General features: G+C 46.2%; 1 non-coding gene across 1 annotated transcript; it reads right to left on the bottom strand.

Moving 5' to 3' along the window:
• Positions 1 to 672: 672 nt before the first annotated feature.
• TRNAE-UUC (transfer RNA glutamic acid (anticodon UUC)) lies at positions 673 to 744 on the bottom strand. Its single transcript has one exon. It is a non-coding gene; the product is annotated as a tRNA-Glu (tRNA).
• Between the last annotated feature and the right edge of the window lie 19,088 nt (positions 745 to 19,832).

Genomic DNA, 19,832 nt, shown 5'->3' on the forward strand with positions numbered 1-19,832 from the left:
TGTTTGTTTGTTTTTGTTTTTGTGGTACGCGGGCCTCTCACTGTTGTGGCCTCTCCCGTTGAGGAGCACAGGCTCTGGACGCGCAGGCTCAGTGGCCATGGCTCACGAGCCCAGCCGCTCTGCGGCATGTGGGATCTTCCCGGACCGGGGCACAAACCCGTGTCCCCTGCATCGGCAGGCGGACTCTCAACCACTGTGCCACCAGGGAAGCCCTGGGTGATGTTTTTAATTCTTCACAACTCAAGTAATTTTGTATTATATCCTGGACATTCTGAATGTTATGGGGACTCTGAATTCTGTTATATTCCTCCAAAGATTGTTTCTCTTTTTAAGCAGGCAATTAAATTGGTTGGACTTAAACTGCAAACTGTATCTCTTAGGTAGTATCTCAAATCTCAATATAATTATTTTGTCCTTAGCTGGGATACTTTGTGTCTTCCCTGTGTCCGTGGTTCAGGGCTCAGCTGGAGGTTTGGGCAAAGGATACACATAGAATTTAGACTTTCTATTCTCTGGATAACTTCATTCTAGGATTTTTCTCTCACACTCTAGTGACTGTGGGTATGAGTTGCCCTGAACATTTCAGGCTAGAAAAACTGGATTTTCTTTCTTTCTTTCTTTCTTTTTTTCTTTTTTTGGCTGTGCTGCAACACACAGCTTGCAGGATTTTAGTTCCCTGACCAGGGATCGAACCTGGGTCATGGCAGTGAAAGCGCCAAGTCCTAACCACTGGACTACCAGGGAATTCCCAAAATGGATTTTCTATGGGAGTTTTAACAGCCCTCTGCAGTGCTGACTACAGCCTAATCTCAGGCTAAGAGCTATAAACAGCAGAAGCTCATTCCATGTTTTCCCTGCTTCCCAAGGTTGATTTCCCCTGTGGAATTTTCTTATTTTTGCTCACTCTCCAGAGCCTTCAGGTAGCTGGGGTTTCTTTGTGTGTTTTTCCCCAGAGTTTATAGCTGTTGTCTATGGGAAAGTTAGTCCAGTAGGAGCTTACTCAACCATGCTGGGAGCAGAGACACCTTTTCTTGATTTTTAAAATGATACGAGTTCAGCCTTTCCTGTGTCTTTCTCTAAAAGAATGCTAATTTACATTGTAGTTCAGAGCCCTTGATTGATTTTGGGGGGTCAATGACCTTCAATAATGAGACAGTTCTATAGCGCAATCTAGGGAAGGGTGTTACATCAAGCTTCATTTCAATTTATTCAACAAAATTTATTGTCCTCCTGTTATGAGGAAAACCTTGGGTCGCTTGCTGCGGTTGTCTAGGGACCATCCTTGAGTTTTTGTGGGAGGAAGGAAAACCTGACTACCAGAATGATCATATGCTTAGGAGGAAAGAAAGGTCTCCTTGTCTTTGAGAAACACTGATTCTGTATCAGGCAATCATTTTACAAATGCTCTCTTGTTTAACCCTCATAACTCTGCCAGGTGGATATTATTGTCCACTTTTTATAGATGAGAGAAGTGAGGCTCAAAGCCTGCACAGCTGGTAATTTTCATAGGCTTTTGATAAAAAAAATGAGTCAATGCTAAAAAAAATTAGGTTGCTCATCATACTGTGTTCTCAAAAATAATATTAATAATGATAGTAAAAATAACAGCATCCAAGTGCTACTTTTGCTCTTAGCAAAAAGGGATTGTGACTCAGTACGGCCCCTGATTTTTGACTGACAAGGTTCCATAAATGCTAAGTATAGTTTTCTATTAAGATTGAAACCTATGAGAAAAAAGCCATGGGCTGACCCATCTTCAAAGTGTCCATTTAAGATTATTTTTTGTCAGCCAGTTGGCTGACGGGCTGTGTTAGACAATGGATAGATATTGTATTCTGTCTGAAACCATAGAATTGGAGTAAGAAAAGAGCGATTCTGCATTTATTTGGCTTGTCTACTGCCCGGGAGCCCAAGCTGCAGAGAGCATTTATTTCATTTTAACAAATGGGTGGCACCTCCCTGTTTCAGGCTGGAAGAAAACCTCTGTTCTGGCCTCAGTGTGATGAGAAACATTGGTGATGGAATATCCAGTGTGAGCCATTGTCCCCACGCTGGGCAAAAATAAACATTCTGGGGAAATGTTCTGGGGAATATGTTCAGTTAATGGTAGGTTTATCTAATACTGGATTTTTAGAAAATATTGACTGCTTCATGTTTTACAAAGGGAACTTGCGGACAACAGAAAGTGAGCTCCCTATTGAATTGAATAATGTCTCCGTTAAGAGATGAGAATACAAGAAGAGATGTGTAAAGCACAGTTGAAAGAAGGAAGTAATAAACCTGACTTAGACAACAGACAGCAGCCTCAGCCTGGGCAGTTGGAGATACTGGGAAAGCATTGGTTTTCAATTTCCAACCCCCTTAGTCATGGAAGCACTGTGGCCTGTAGGGTCGCATTTCTCTGCCAAGTTCTGCAGCTCACTTTGCGGTTAGTCATTTGAGCTTGGGGAAGTCATTTCACCTCTCTGAGTGTCAGTTTCCCCACCTATAAAGCAAAGCAGCTGGATTATGTTATATTTTAGATCCCTTCCAGTTTTAACTTTTAAGTAACCAACAATCTTTCTCTACTTTCATACCCAGGTTTTTTGTTTGGTTTTGTTTTGTTTTGTTTTTGTTTTTTGTTTTGTGGTACGCGGGCCTCTCACTGTTGTGGCCTCTCCCGTTGCGGAGCACAGGCTCCGGACGCACAGGCTCAGCGGCCATGGCTCACGGGCCCAGCCGCTCCGCGGCATGTGGGATCTTCCCGGACCGGGGCACGAACCCGTGTCCCCTGCATCCTCTCAACCACTGCGCCACCAGGGAAGCCCTTATACCCAGGTTTTTTTCTCACTCTATCCAAGAGTCAAGAATTCTACACGTGGGAAAGCAAAATGGCATCAGAGTAGATGAATGAGTCAAAACTTTTGAATTAGAATGGAAGCAAAATAAAAGCAGGAAAAATACGTCTTTCTCACCTGAACTAGAAAATAGATGGCAGGTGATAAATGAATAGACTTTGGACTACTCTCTGACTGTAAACTTTCCTAAACTTTTATGTGAAACTAACAGTTCACTTTAAATATCTATGAGTTCTAACAGAGAAGAGCAGGCAGCTCAGATAATGAAGGTCAGAAACTAATGCCCAAATCCCACTGCTTTAGAATGTGCTCAAAGACAGCATCAAATACATGAAGAGGAACAAACACATTTGTCCCACCCATGACCCTGTCAGTAGCAGGCTTGTCCAGTGGTGGACATGGCTGGAATCCAAAGGTCAAATAGACCCAGAGGGAAGGACACACAATTTGGGGAGGTCCCAGTGTGACCTTGATGGAATAGATAGAATAAGCAGTTCAGGCTTAAAAGGCTGAGATCATGGATTGCTTTTGAACCATTATAGCTTTGAGATGCTTTGGTGGTAAAGGCACTGGTGGTACCATAGCAAAGAGGCAAGGTTGTTTGTTTCCTGAGGAAATGGTATCTCTCAGAGCATTCCTAGAAGCCAAACCTATCCTGTCTCAGTTTTTTGGTTTTCTAAGGGACAGACAAATCCTCCCTCCAGCTGTATAGAGAGAGTGAATGAATCAAACACCACTGACTGAAAGAAACCAAACAGACATGAAAGAAGAAGGAAAAAGAGAGGGCAGCAAACCCTGGTAATAATATTGCTGGTCAGATCTTGAGTTATTGGCAGAAGCATTCTCTTCAATATGCATGTCTTATTTTTGCTTGTCCCAAAAGCAGACCTTGAGATGAAGACTTGGATGCAGATCCCACGAAGCTCAAATGAGGGAGTGGGAAAAGTGGGACAGGAAAAAGAGCCAATGTGGGTTATCCTTGTGGGCAACTGGAGCTCAAATCCCTAGGAACTCTCTGAGAAACTGTGTAGAAACCTATGTCAGTTTCCTAAGGCTGCTGTAATAAATAATCGCAAACTTTGTGGGTTAAAACAACGAGACTTATTCTCTCATAGTTCTGGAGACCACAAATCTGAAATCAAGGTATCAGCAGGATCGGTTCCTTCTTGAGTCTCTGAGGAAGAATCTGTTCCCTGAGTCCCTCCTAGCTCCTGGTGGTTTGCCAGCACTCCTTGGCTTGTAGGTGCATCCCTCCAATTTCTGCCTCTGTCTTCACGTCACCTTCTCTGTCTTCTCATTTCTTCTTTTGTAAGGTACTTGTCATTAGATTTAAGACCCACACTAATCCAGGATGATTTCATCTCAAAATCCTTAACCATGTCTGCAAAGACCCTTTTTCCAACTAAGGACACACTCACAGGTTCCACTTGGACATCTCTTTTGGGGGGTGGCCACCATTCACCTTATTACAGGGTACCTTAGAATTATCCCACTGAGGAAGCTGGAATATGTAGTCCACTGATTCTGATCTCCTATTGGTTAGATATTGCCCCTATGGAAAAAAAAAAAGAAAGAAACCAAAAAACGTTTAAGACTCTGTGCTTCCAATGCAGGGGGTGTGGGTTCGATCCCTGGTCAGGGAATGAAGGTCCCACATGCCGCGTGGTGTGGCAAAAAAAAAAAAAAAAAAAAAAGCGCCTATGAGGGCATCAAATCTCCTGCCCTTCTGGGCTGTCTTTGCTTAGGGCTGAGCAGTCTCCTTTGATGCTACTGAAATTCCCAAGACAGAGAAGCAGAGAGAGGCAGGTGCTTGAGGTGGGAAGCAACAAGAACACATGGGAACTGACAAGCCCAGTTGCAGGGGACCTGAGAAGTGAACCAGGGGGATGTGAGGCATCAGTAGTGACCGCTACAAGGCCAAACAAAACAAAGACCCTGGATGAGGTGACTGCCAGGTCAGTTGGTGTGAATGGATGCAGACGACGTGGGAAGGCTGGGCAGGGCTGGAGAGAGCAGCACGAGACTAAGATCCCAGCACAGCAGCAGGACTTGTGCAGACTCAAGCATGCCATCCCTATGAGTCCCTGAGCAGTACTAGGCCCCCAGGAAGTGCTGGAATGTTTACTTGAGGAACTGCCCAGCTTCCCTGGAAAAGCCATCCAAAGGCTCAGGTGGTGTCCATTAGGTCCTGCAGCCTTGCCTTACTTCAAGAACTTATTAGGTGGGTCTCAGCAAGGACTTCAGAAGTTGGCCAAATCCTTAGGGTTTGGGAAGGTGTTTCCTGAACATCTGTCACTGGTGAAGACCCCAACCATTTGAAGGCACAGAGACAGGCTCCATCCCTGGAGGAGAACAGGGAATGGCAAAAGGCAGACAGGATGCTCAGGTCCCAAACTGATAACTCTGGCTTTAGGACAGGGCTTTGTTCTGGGTGAAGGGAGAAGAAACAGGAAAATAACTAACCAAAAATAAGGGTGGGGCCCTGGGTAGGATTCGAATCCTGCTGGCTAATTCAAGTGCCTGGAAGAGGAAGGAAGAGTCAGCACGATGACCCAGAGGTTTCACAAGGTCTGGGGCTAATCTGGGCCCCAGGCCTGCCCTCTGCCATGTAGGCCACAGGCCCAAGTTAGGATCCTGGCACCTAGACAGGACAGCATTGGTGTCATCAGGCTAGGTGGCCAGGTCAGGGATTATTAGAACGTTTCCCTCATTTTTTACCTACCTGAATTCTGTCTGAATCCCAAGCCCTTAAAGCAGATGGCATTTTCTCACCATCCTGCCGCACCGAACCTTCATGAATCCTTGGGGCTGGGGAAGGGATACATATTTTCCTACTCCTTACTGCTGCTTCTAGGTTATTTTGTCCCTCCCTTTTCCCTAAAGCACTCCGACTCTTGGAAGCAATCGTAGACCACATTCCCCATTGCTGCTCTGTGCTAGTTCAGGTCCTCTGAGAAGCTAACACCAAGACAAGATTAGATGTGCGAGAGATTTATTGGAAGAACCAACTTGGAGGGAAAAAATGGAGAGAGGGCTGGAGGAGCCAGAGCATGCGGGTCTAACCCTGCAAAGGAGAGGAAGGTTGGGTAGGAAAAGCCTTCGATTTTATTGCATGCCTGAAAACGTTTTGGTGAAGCTGATGGGGAACTCTGGAGCCAAAGCTGCATCTCCCAGGAGTGTTTCTGCTTTCATACCCCTGCGGTGCTCACTTTCTGGCTGGGAGCAGCCAGTGAGGGGCGGGGCTTCAGCAGGTGATGGATTTCAGAGCACAGCAGCTGGGGCCATAGGTCAGTGGCACTGGCCACAGTCAGAGGTCTGAGAGGGGCATTCTCACGGCCGCTGCAGTCTCCTCGTTGTAGTCACCTTCTGTCCTCTGACCAGACACACCCCACCTTCACCCCGCACTTTCACTGAAGACTTTACCACCAAGATCAGTGTCTTACTTTCCACCGCTACAACTTTCATTCTTGGTCATTTCAACATACACATGGGGAGTCCTTCCAACATTCTGGCCTCTCATTTCCTTGACACCCTCACTTCCTGTGGTCTTCACCACCTTCATCAATGAGCCGTTGCCAAGGTCTCATTACCAAGGATTGCTCCGTTCCCTAACGTTCGTTTCAAGCCTCCCACGTTCCTACCTCCTATCATCCCCTCTCACTCTCTCTTGCGTTGTGACTTCAACCAACCTTGGGCCCCCTTAGGTCCCCCAGTCCTGTTACTGTGCCAACTTTTCACCACCCATTATCCCCTTCATTTCCTCCATCTCCACCTTTTTTGTTAGAGTCCACAGTATTCACCGTACATACCACTCCTTGTACACAGTGTCAACTCCTTGTACATTCTCTCAACTCCATCATTTTGCTTGCCTTTGCTAAGCCAGCTCAGCCTTGTTTAATTCCAGTTGCCATCTTCCAGCCCAGCTCCTAAAGAGCTGAAGGTGGCTGGCGAAAAACACTCAACCATTGCTGACTGGTCTGACTTGAAGTTTACCACGGCAGACGTCAAGTGCGGCTTCAGTGCAGCCAGGCAATCGTACCCCATTTCCCCAATCAATTTGCTCTCCCCTCGCCCTGAGATGACTATTTCATGCTTTCTCATCTTTCCTCAAAACCCCAGAAATCCCACCCCCCATCCTCCTTCTCAGCTGGTGACCTTGTTTCTTAGTACCCTGAGAGAGAAGCAATCAGGAGAGAACTTTCCTACTGCCCGCCACCATATCTGTCTGCCTTCCTGCATTTGTACTCACGATTCTGACTTTTTCCCCTGATACACGGACAAACTGTGTTCTTCTACCCAAGGCCGACACCTCCACGTATGAACTGGATCCCATCCCCCGTTGCTCAGTCAAGGTTTTGCTCCTGCAATTATGTCGTCTCTCTCTCTTCCATATTTCTCTCCCTCCTGAATCATTTCCATCAGCGTAAAAACACCTGCTATCAAAAATAAATAAATAAATAAATAAGACCTCCCCGATGCACACACCTTTCCAACTACCACTCGTTTCTCCCCTCCCCTTTATAGTACAACTCCTTTACAAAGTTGTCTATACTTGCCATCTTCGCTTCCTCTCCTCCCATGACTCTTTTTTTTTGCGGTACGCGGGCCTCCCACCGCCGCGGCCTCTCCCGTTGCGGAGCACAGGCTCCGGACGCGCAGGCTCAGCGGCCATGGCTCACGGGCCCAGCTGGTCCGCGGCATGTGGGATCTTCCCGGACCGGGGCACGAACCCGTGTCCCCTGCATCGGCAGGTGGACTCTCAACCACTGCGCCACCAGAGAAGCCCCTCCCATGACTCTTGAACCCCCTCTAGTCTGGTGTCAAGGAAATGAGAACCATTTTTCCAGCCCCACTGTTTGATCTGCAGCAAACATTTCACAGTGTCAGCCTACTTTCCTGCCTCTGATATTCTTCTCGCAGTAGGTCATCCCGTCCTCAGGAGGCTCCTCCTGGGTAGAGAACCCCCAGATTCTAGCACCTGCTTGGTCTGGGGCTGGGCTGACCCAGGCTCGTCTCCTCCCAGGACCCTTTGGTAGGGCACCCAGGGTGTGTATAGATGTACGAACTTGATGGGACACCACTTAGACTCACATGGAGAAGCCATACTGAGTCCCCACCTTACCCTGGACATTCCTGTGCTCACAGTTTCCACACCCCACCCTTCACTCCAGCAGTAAAGAAAAATGGGTCCCTCTGAGGGCCCCCTCTGTGTTCACAGTTCCAGGACCCACCCACCACCCCATGGCCAAAGATGAACACCTGTTCTGCCTGGACCTGGGTCTGGTACACGCTTTTACACGCCCCAACTTCACTTCTCTTTTAGAAAACATGCGAGCTCTCCTTTGCGGGTCTTCCCAGGCATGGGAAGTGGAGAGACAAGTACATAAGAAATAGCAAAGCGACAGGTTTAATAAATGTTCGTTAATCAACTCCTCCATGTTAGGCGCACGTTCACAGCAGTGAGTGAAACAGGCGAATTCCCATCCATATGGATATTGCATCAAATGTTTATCTATCTACCTATCATCTGTCTCTCTAGCAATCATATATCTTATCTATCTGTCTATCGAAGCCAATAATATAATTTTCTCACAAAGAGCAGTACAAGCTAAGTGAAGGAAAACATGTTCTATGATCGGGTGCCCTCCCTTCAGACCCCAAACCAGCTTTCACACTTGCTTGTCTATCGTACTCCCTCAGTAGAAACAGCCCATTTGTGCATGAGCTCAAGTGGGTCATGATTTCCAGTTCTGTGCATTCTTGCATCTACAATAGCCACCTTGTGAGCTATAGGGCCATTACAATTAGCTCCACATCATCATTAAAGAATTTCTGGCTCAGAGACGTTAAGCAAGTTTCCTGAGGTCAGTCAGGACCTCAGTCGTTGAGCTGATAGTTGAAGACCAGGATTCTAAATTCACATTGGATGGTTTTCCAGGTCTTATAGGCCATAAAGATTCTTACTTTCCCAGTACCTCGTAAAACATAATAGGTGTATCTAAGGTTTGTTTCTGTAGCTGTATTACCTGCACAGAAGTACTTGTTGGCCTTGTGCTGACCACAGGGAGTAGTAAAGTCCACACTTACCTGTTTTCCTTCTTCTTGAACTCAAAATAGTGCCTGAGTAAAGATGGCCACACCGCATTTACACGTATCCCAAGCAGTAGGAGATAAGGTATGCAGTGTTGTTCTTTAGTTCTTTACTAAGTAGTCATCCAGATTATTTTATTTCCAATTTATAATCATGCTTGTTTTTGCTATTCAAGAATGAAACTATGGTAGTATTTACTGAGAAGCTCTTGATAAGTGTTATTCTAAGCATCGCACAGATACTACGGTTCATACTTCGTTTTTAATCATGTTAGTTTCAGGCATGTAATTCTGAGGTATATATTATATGTATTACCAATCTGTAGCCCCTACATAATTCTGTTCTCCGATAGATAAATATCTTTATTCTTCAGGATCCCCCAACACTTGATGAAGAAACATTAAGTCAAAGCATGTAGCCTCTAGGGGGAGCTCAAGACTTCTCTCTCTCTTCCGTCTATCCTCTGGGAAGGATGAGGACTGAAGAGATGCGTGAGTGGGTGAGATGGGTGAAGGCAAGGACATTATTGGGCCCAAGTGTGGGCAGGTAGCCTTTGACTGTGCCTTGCCTGGAGGTTAGGGGGCATTGTATGTGCATAATGAGGGTCTTTTGACCTTCCCTCGGGATGCAACCTTTTGAAAATTCTCGCATATGGCTGACATCATAAAAGGGGCCCTTTCCACAGCCAAGGAACCACGGCAGGAAATGGACGGGGCAGAGGAAAGGATGACACATGGACATGTGTTAGTCTGGGCTGTAATCTAGGGAAGCAATGGAGTCCTATGACTTACCACGACCCAGCCCCGCTCTCTACATCCAGGGTTTCGACACAGGGCTGAATGGGGGTTGAGGGTCAAAGCCATATGGCATCAAGCAGAGAGACTTTGCCTGGAAGTCTCTCCACTGAGCTCTTAGGGGAGCCTAGTAGGGCCGTCCGTGGCCACAGTGGGCTAATGTTTGTGGACTTGACAACCAGGAGACCTGACTCACCCCTTCATTAGTAACACAAGTAACCCGAACCAACACAGCAATTCAACTCACAGTGTAGAAAATGTGCCCGGAGGGGAAAAAAAAATGACATAAACATAAATACAATACTGTGTGTTTATGCAAATGAGTTATAAAAAGTATGTATTGAGTAAGGTTACAAGTAATGTATTACCTAGCAAAATAGAACTATATATATACTTTAACCAAAATGAATGCACGTGTCGTGGAATCCAGTCCATGGCCTGGAGCTCAAAGGGCTGGGACCCATGATCATTTACTGAATCGGATCTGCCAATTCAGTGGATCTTCAGGGATGGGAAGTTCACTTAGTGGGAAGAAGGACGTTCCAGGGGAAAGAAGCAGAAAGCCTTTAGCTTCTCTGGGCCCCTGTCTTAGTCTGAATTCCCTCCAAACAGATGCTGAGTGGAGGACTTGGGTGTAGGTCATTTATTTGTGAGGTGGTGTCAAGAAGCGCAAGTGAGGGGATGCGGAGAGTGATAAAGGCAAGGGTGGGAAGGTAATAGATGTGAGTTCATGAGCAGATTACCACTCGGGGCAACTAGGGTTCGATCCTGTGGTGGGCCACACGAGATGACACATGGTTCACATCTCGGAATCTCCTCCCTGGAGGACGGGAAGGCTGGGGCACTGATGCACCAACTCCCACCTCCCACTGTCGAGGGTTCTCCCCTTGGGCATCAACTTACCTGCCCTTCTGGGTTGGTTGTGCCCATGATATGAGTTTGCTCAGTACTCTTGAGGTGGGAAGCTGTTAGTGTGCCCAGGATTGTCCAAGACTTCAGGAACGTGGGCTGGGGCATCAACACCATGCTCATATCAAGACTGAGACTAGTTAGTCTAGATGACCTCCACAGCTCCTCCCAGCTATTATATTCAATGATTCTCTGATGTATGGAGTTGCCTGCACCATGGGTTTTCTACCCTAGGTGATGGGGAGTTGCCCATCTCTAGAAGTAACCAAGCAGACACTTGATAAGCACTTGGAGAGAATGTTGTAGCGTCAGATATGCGATTGGAATGAGGAACTTTTAACACACTTACTGTCTAAGGCTGAGTTCCTGGGAAACAGACCCTGCGATGAGGATTCAGGTGTGAGTGATTCCTCAAGGAAATGCTCCCTGGGGAGGGCAGGAAGGGAGTGGGAGAAGCAGGATGAGAGGGGAAGGAAGCCAAGCAAGGGTTCCATGTTGGGGAAGGTCCCAGCCTCAGCCTGATCCCATGGGGGAGCTCTGCAGTATGTGCTACACCTCAGATTCTGTGGGACTCCAAGCAAGGGAGCTGGGTTTTCATATTCCCTCACCCATCAGTCATTAGCTAAGGGCCATCCCAGGAGGACGTAAAGTTCTAGGCATATTTAGCTCTCCATGCGTATGGGCAGAGTAGTTGCAGTGGCCTGAGGACAGTCGTCTGAGGAGAGCAGGTGTAGGCAGCCAGGAGCAAAGGCACAATGCAGCCAGAGGGGCGTCCAGAGACAATAGTACGAGGAATCCAAGGGGACACTGTCACTGTCTGCTACAGTTACTAAGAGGATGGCAGTCATACTCGTGTGTGGGTTTTCTCTGTTTTGCTACAGATTTACAAGGTCTGGTGGGCAAAGCCTTGGCCCCAGGGCTCCAAAAGTCCTGTCTTTGGCCTACTCTAATGCTGCAGATAGCCGCCATGCAGGAGACTTAGCATTTCAGAGCTTGAACTTCCAGAATCCCATGTTGCTGAAGAGGGCAGCCCGGGGACTTTTTTTTTTTGTAGACTGGAAATAAGAGTTTATAAGGTACAGGAAGAATGACCCCAAGCCCTCATGCAAACCATGTGGAATCTCTTCAGTCTGAAGTAGATTTGAGACTAAAGACAGTACAAATATTTCTGAAAAAAAGGGATAAATCTAGCTATACAGAGATGCAGCGTGATGCTGTCATAAAAAATCCACTTTTGTCCATGCCACAGCCCTGAACCTCCTGTGCAGTCGATCAGAGACCCTGATAAATCTGGGCTGCTAGAAATGCCAACCAGCTCATATGTTTTCGGTGAGCGATGACAGGGAGCCAAATTGCTTTAGTCCGATTAGGGAAGGGCCTCTGACTGTAAAATATACTGTGTGAAAAAAAATATTGAGTTTTAGTTCGCTGACACATCAATTTAAGAGAGTTATGGCTCTCACACGGAGGCCAAGCAGGTATCTCCCCACATGTATGTGCAATAAAAATTAATTGTGGTCTTTTATACAGGGCACTGTTCTCACTTGTGGGATCAGAGGGTGACCTGAGCGTCACCTCCAGTGGCAAGCTGCAACACTGGAGGTGGTGGCTCTTTTCCCGGAAGCCACAGAGGGAAACAAACGCCAAAAACCACGAACAAGTTTCACGTGTAACGTTCTGAATTTTAAAAAGATATGCAGCCATGTCATGTCCATATTTTTTCTGAAAGTATATATATGTTTGATGGGTATAATATGTGTGTATCTATCAGGGTTAGGACAAGAAAACAGAAACTTCAGCACGTCTTTCAAATGAATTCAGGGAGCTGGTTATAGGAAATGGAAGAGTGAAAAAGCAAACAGAATGATCAGTCAGCGCAGGGGTTAGCAACAGCAGGAAGTGGCTACCACTTTGAGGGCTCAGGGGCACAAGGAAGACGGGGTTTTATGGAGACCAGGAGCAGAGGCCATCCAGGGAACCTTGAACCATGGTGGAAGCATCCCAGGGAGCTGTAGCCACAGAGGGAGGAGCTGGGTTATCTCTGCTGCCAGAGGTGCTACAGGAAGCGGAGAATGAGGGCGTAAAACACCCTGGCTTCTCCCTTCCTCCTGCCCCTAGTGACTCTCAATGGCCAAACTGAGCTGGAAGCCGGAGGGCAAGGGAGTCTGGGAAATGTAGTTCCCTGTGATACAAAACACAGCTGGGGAACGCACCAGGAAGGGCAGTTGATAGGCATGCTATACATGTAAATCTCCTTTTGTTGCTTTGGATCCCAGTTTGACAAACCTGTAAGACTCTGCTGACTGTGCGATTTGGAGAGAAGGGAGTAGGCCTGATGTTCAACTGACTGTGGCGTCTTCAGCTTGGGAATGTCTTGTACCTGGTTGGCATTGCACAGCGGCAGGGCCCTTCAGAACGGGCCTCCAGATGTGGACAGACATGTCACACATCACAGGGTGATATTTTAGAAGTGCTTCCTAGCAGACCTCCCTTCCTTGTGAGTCAATCCCTTTGACCACATACACCCTGTTCATTGTTGATGCCAAGATGAGCTCCACCTAGAACAAAGAATTCCACATCTTCTTCTGAGATCAGGTGGCAAGGTAGAGAGAAGGGAGTCAGGAAGAGCTGGACGAAGCAGTGAGATGCCAGGGCCTGGCTTCCCAGTGGGCAGGGAGAGAGTGAGACCCCAAATGTAGTGGAATAAGGAAGCCAAAAATAGAGGACTTTTGCTTCACTTCTTATTGGGCCTCTGGGAGGAGGCCACCTCACTGGGGGCCCTGCACCATCATGGGGATGTCACAGCAGAAAACAAAGCTGTCACGTGAGTAGGCAGAAAGGTGGCTTTGGAGCCGTCTCAGCTCCTGTGTGGTGTGGCAGGGTTTCGGAAGTTCCCAGTTCATCCAATGTGGTCACAGAGTGTAGCAGGGTTGAGGGCAGTAGCCATACGTTGGCCCTCCATGGGTGACAAGGTGACCCTCACAGTAGTGGCTCAGGAGTGGAGGAAGAAAAAACCAGAGGCAGATGAAGGGTGTAGCTGAGGGCTGAGAGGGTCTGTGGCAGCAGTGACAAAACAGTGAGGTCAAGAGAGCCGGGCCAGGGGACTGCACACCCTGGCCAAGCCAGAAGACCAAACAAGAGTTCTACCACCACTGACTTTAGCAGAAAATGTCAGTCATGGTGCCTCACAGGGACACAGATGTCCCCTCACAACGGGGAGCAGAAATCTTTCCCAGGAAGCACTTCAGCTTCCAGGGAGTTTGGGTTCTCAGCCCGGAGTGCAGAAGCAAGACTAGTGAAATAAGAAAGCACTGTGACTCCACCCAAAAGGGAACACCATGTGGTCTCAGCCTGGATTCTAATCCTCTGGTCCTGCCGGCAGTGGAATGCTGGCGAGTGGGGAAAGTGCATTTCGGCATCAAACAGACTTGGCTTCGTTTCCGGCTCTACCAGTATCTGGCTGTGGATTTCCTGGACAAGTTCCTTATCTTCTCCCAGCTCGGATTCATCTTGTATGAAATGCAGATGCCCATCCCTACCCACCAGTGCTGTCGGGAAAAGTAGAGCTAATCTATGTAACTCTCAATATTGTACTGGAAGCAGAATGGGGTTCCAATCATGGGTAGTTATTAGTATCAGAAATAGTCATAATGAATATAGCCTGTGTGGTGGTGATTGATTGGTTGTTGACCAGATTGTTTTATTTCCCTTCCAGTTTGCTGTGACCATGGGGCTGAGTTTAAGTCAAGGGGATGGGAGTATAAGTACACCACCTTTGGGCCTGGCTCAGAAGACCTCCCACGCACTCATCCATGCTCTTTCTTCCCTTGCTTCTTGACCACTTGAAGGGATGAAGTGAAGGGTCTGAGGCCCTCAGAGGTGGCAGAGCTACAATATGGAAGGACCCTGGGTCCTTGAGTCACTGCTTGTGGGAGAGCTACCTGGCCAGGAACACTCACACTGCACTGCTCCATGGGTGAGAAACACACTTTCCTTTTGTAAGGCGCTGAAATCCTGGGGCTGTTTGTTAAGGCAACTAACCTGACTAAGACAGCCTATGTCTTCCCTCAGCTTTCCCCTCCTCTACCTACCTTACAGAGTTATTATGAAAAGAAATATGAAAACGCAAGTGAAAGTGTTTTAAAAGCCTGAAAGCACTCTAAAAAATGTGAAGTTCTGTTAAGGATGATATCATTTTCTCCAAGCCTTCAAACCTTACCCGCAGTCCTTACTTACTACTGGTAGTGTTATGGCATTATTTGGAGTTCTGGGTGCCCTCGTATTGTACCTCCTTGAGACGCAGATGCATTCCCCCTTGGGAGGAAGGCAAGAATGTGGGATGGGAAAGAGGGGTACTATCCCCCTCCGAGACAGTCTGGCAGGAGTCTCAGAGTTTCCCTTCCCCAGTCTTCTGACCTGAACTTTCAGTCACTGGCATCCTCTGGTCCTCTGGCACTGGAAGTGTCTGCCAATGGGGACATTTCTGGGGATCCAGGCCTGGTCGAGAGCAGAAACCATTCTTGCCGAGGGGAAGTGGCACTTGGCAGTGCCCGCCCTGCCCTGTCACCTGCAGCAGCAACTCATAGTTGATGGCGCTAGTGGCCTACGTGGTGATTTAAGGACACCCAGAAGGGACCCCACTATTCTCTTTCTAAAAATGTCTTGCCTGGCCTATCCTCTTGAGGTCTGCTCTATGAATATGGAAACAGCCTTGCGGGGCTGGGAAGTGAAGCAATAAGCTCATGGTACGCACTAACATTGTAGAATGAAATGGTGGCTCAGATCTTGCCCTCCGTGACAAGCAGCTGGGGGTTTAGAAGGTGCCGAGAAAGGAGAGTCATTTTGGAGCAGAAGTCACTGACCTGGAAGGTGGGACCAGGTAGGCTACTACAGTAAGGACACAAGAACGTGAGGAAGAGGTTTCCAAGGAAGGAGACAGGAAGAAAGGAAGGAACTGTGGGAAAGAGTGAAGCCCCAGATCAGCCTTAACTGCATCAACACACCTCCAATTGCAATTTTAATAGAAAGAACAAATACCTAATGTTTTCTATGCGGCAGGCACACATAGAAAGTGCTTTATGTCCTAAAAACAATCTTTGGGGGGTAAGTACCATTATTATCTCTTCAAAGGAGCACCACCAATTGCCCAAGATCGTGTAGCCAGTAAGCGGCCAAGCTGGGATTTGAACCCAGGAAGACTAGCTATGGAGGCAGGTCCCCTAACCACTAAATAATATTCCTCCTCAACTTAATAGAATTGGATCTAACAAACACTTTCGGGGGAATTTTGTATGAAGCACTAAGGAAGTTGGAAAGATGGATGAGAGATACCATCTTTACTCTTCCTCAAGGAATTTCTACTATAATGAAGACCAGCCAGGCACACACTATGAGGGGTTTGGGAACAGCAACTCAGGGCAGTCGAGGCAGACAAGTAACATCCATGAAAGTGGTTCCCAGAAAGAGAGGCTGCAGACATCTGGCTCAGGTTGGGGACAGGATTCCCGTTGTATATGAGCAAAAACAAGGAAGACCCAAAGCCTTGAGGGGATACGGGTGAGAACCCGGGATAGGATGAGTTATTGATGTTAGAATTCAGATCGAGACTACAGCTGTAATGCACTGCATCAGTTAGGAGCGATTGTTTAGTGGCAGCTAAGAGAAAATCTCACATTGACTTGGTTTTCTTTTGTTTACCCCCTCTGCCTCCCTGAATCCCTACAGCTGGGCTCATCAAACTTCCCAGCTGCGTATTCGGCACTGTCCTGGGTCCTCGAACAATCTATTGCGGCAGGACGTTTTCGATCACCCTTCGCTTCTATGCCTCCATTAGGCAGGCCCTGACCTGGAGCCCATCTCCCCCACACAACATGCTGACCAGGAAACAGGGACTCTCCTGGTCTCCATCTCTAGTTGGGCATCTGGTGGAAGCTTGCCTCCTTCTCTCTGCAGTCCATCTTTCTGAGCTCCCAAACCCCAGCCCAGTTTGTAAGATTGTATGGGGCCAACACTCTTAGTGGTCTGCTTAACACCCATCCCCCTTTCTTCCTTGCTAACAGAAATTCAATTTTGTTTGGGAGCAATACGTCATCCCCAGGCACTGGATCATGATTTGTCTAAGCTAATTATGACAATTTTCTTCTCTATTTCCCCAGACTCCGGGGAAGCCAGGGATATCACATGACCCAATTCATCTGGTCAGTAAGACTCTGTGTGTGAGTGTGTGTCTGGGTGTGTGCGTGCAGTGGTCGGGGGATATACTCTGGGAAACGTTGTCTTCCTGAAAAAAGGAATAGACAAGGTTGCATGGCCCTCCCTCCCACTGTCTCCTTGTCTTAAATTTAGGCTTGATGTCTGTGGTTCCCCCCACTACCCCAGTTCGTAGTTTCTGACCTAGGTATTTGGACTTGAGCAAAACTGAGCCATCAATTTGCCTTCCAGCCTGCTCGTTCTGAAGGTTCACAGTTCCTGATTTCACCAGCATGTATCAGTCACCCAGGCAAAAGCCAAGGGCCAGGTTTTCTTCCTGGCTCTCCCTCGCTACCACTCCCTGCCAACCCCCATCCTATCAGTCACCAAGTCTTATTCATTTGACCTCTTGACTGTCTCTTGAATCAGTTTCCTCTCCATCACCACTGCCACTGCCTTAGTTCAGACCTTCATCCCGCCTCACCTTGATCTCTGCCGTGGTCTGTTAATTGCTCTCTTCCTTCCCTCTGAAGTCTCCAATCAGACCTCCGAAAGTGAGTTTCATTTCTAAAATGCAAATCTGATCAGGTCGTTTCTCTGCATAAAATTCTTCCATTACTGCCCCGAGCTTTAGCTTAGGCCCCTTGAGGTGTAACTTTTAACAGACCCTTTGGGATGTGGTTCTTACCTACTTACTTTTCCTACTGTCCTCAAAGGTATCCTTCCATCCAAGTTTATCAGATGCAGTGTACCCTTGGAACCATCTTTCTCATGATAGTCCCCCTCCCTGGATTTGTCCTTCCCTCTGATCGTCTTTGGTCAATCCTATTGGACGTTTAAAACTCAGGTCAATTCGTCACTCCTCCCTTTCCCAGGAAGTTTTCCTCAACTCTCCTTCTCTCCTGTCTACTTTGATGTCCTCTTCTCTGTTCCTATACCTTCAATATTACCTTACACATTGATCTGTAATTTCCAGCTGTTTTTTTCTAGTTAATGCTTATGTAGATTGACTTGTCTGTTTACCAGGGTCACTTCTTGTCATTGCTTTTTGCATCCTATCACTTCCTTCTGGGTTTAATTTCTGAGTTCTTTTTCTGAAGTAAATCCTTAGTAATTCTTTCAGCTAAAATCATAGGTGTAAATTCTCTCACTTTGTTTTTAAATTTCTATATCGATTTCACCCTCACTTCTTTTTTACTTTTTGTTATGGAAAATTTCAAATATACAGAAAAGTACGAAAAATAGTAAACACACATATTCTTCATCTGGATTTAACAATTGTTAGCATATGCCAGATTTACTTCATCTAATTTTTTCTTATTTTTGAGTAGATAACAGGCATCCTCACTTTTACCCTGTGCAGAAGATTTTTATTTTCCCTATTCTTTTCTCTATCCTCTGTCCTAGATAAAATTACTTCTAGGGACTGGATCCCCAGACCCTCTTGCCCGCTGGCTCTTGGTTGGGTTTGATTAATAGGAGGATTCAGGAGAAGATGAGAAGATGGGCCAAGAGTTGGCAGTGTTTCTCCACTAAAGTCCACAGCTTCTGTCAGGGGACCTTCTAGAGCTACAACCACAATCCCTTCTCCAGGTCTGAGTAACTGCTCCCTCCTCTTTCCCTTTAGACCTATGATTGAGAACTCGTGTAGCTCCAGGGTATTTTAACTTGCTTTGTTGGTTTCCCTATATTGAGGCCATACCTTTGTGAATAGTTCCTTTCTTCTATTACCCCACTTGATTTTAATACACACTCCTAAGTCCTTCAATATGCATCTCTAAAAAAAAGAGACTTTTAAAACATAATACCACAAACATACAAACTAAACTAAATTAATAGTACTTCCCTAATATCACCTAATATCTAGTCCATATTCAAATTCCTCCAGTTGTTCCAAACACTGTGTTTTATAGCTGATTTGTTTAATTTAGAACTCAAACTGAGCACCACATACTGCATTTAGTTGTTGTGTCTCTTAAATCCCTTTAAATCCAAAATCCATTACCAACTTCATAGGCAATGTTGCCTATTTCATATTGCATCATATCAGGAGGAACATGTGGACCCACTATTAGTAATGCTGTTTGATCACTGTCATCCTCACTTTTGAATGATAGTTGAGATGGGTATAGAATTTTTGAAATTCTGAAAAGTTCTTTGTCATGAATGTTTCTAATTTAGCCACATCCCTCTAGTCTCTATTCCTATAGACTTTATTAGGTACACGTTGAACCTTCTCATTATATCCTCCATGTTCTCTAACTGTCTTGTACGGTTCCCATCACTTTATCTCACTATACATTATAGGTGATTTCTTCCATTCCATGTTGAAGTTCACAAATTCTCTCTTTAGCTGCATCTCTTATTCTGTTTAACTCATCCGTCGAACTTTTAATTTCACCTTTTTTATTTCCAGAGATTTTATTTGCTTCTTTTTTGAATATGCCTGCTTTTATGTTAGCATAGTGTCACATCTTTTCATGATGACTTTTACATCTTTTATTGATTTAATTATTTTAAAGATATTTACAGTCTCACTCAGTTGTTCTATTACCTCAAGTTCTTGGGATGCTTATAGGAATTTTTATTCACTTATTTGTTTTTTCTGCTGCCTCTCTCTCATGGTGAATTATGTCCTCAAATGGTTTGTAATGTGTTTTATTGTGAAGTCATCTTCAACGGGCTTTTTTAGGAGTTTGGATGGGAGTCTCTTTCACTCTGGAATGTGGCAGCATTGCCACAGAGGATTTTTACGTTTGCTTTCTAGGCCCAGATTTTATGGTTTGAGGAATTCCTATATCATGCATGTAGGGTAAATTCAGACTCCATAGGGCTTTGCATTCTCATTGAGAGCTTTTAATTTACTACCTAGAGCTCTGGGAAAAGAGAAGAAGATATTTGCCACTATCCTGGACTCATGGCCAAGTTGTCTACTTCCCTTCTTCATCCCCATAAGGTATCAGCTTTATGCAAAGACCTCACCTTTAGCTCTCCCATTTTATGAGGGCCCAC

Source organism: Orcinus orca, chromosome X, assembly GCF_937001465.1.
Source record: "Orcinus orca chromosome X, mOrcOrc1.1, whole genome shotgun sequence".
In the NCBI taxonomy this organism is placed as follows: domain Eukaryota; kingdom Metazoa; phylum Chordata; class Mammalia; order Artiodactyla; family Delphinidae; genus Orcinus; species Orcinus orca.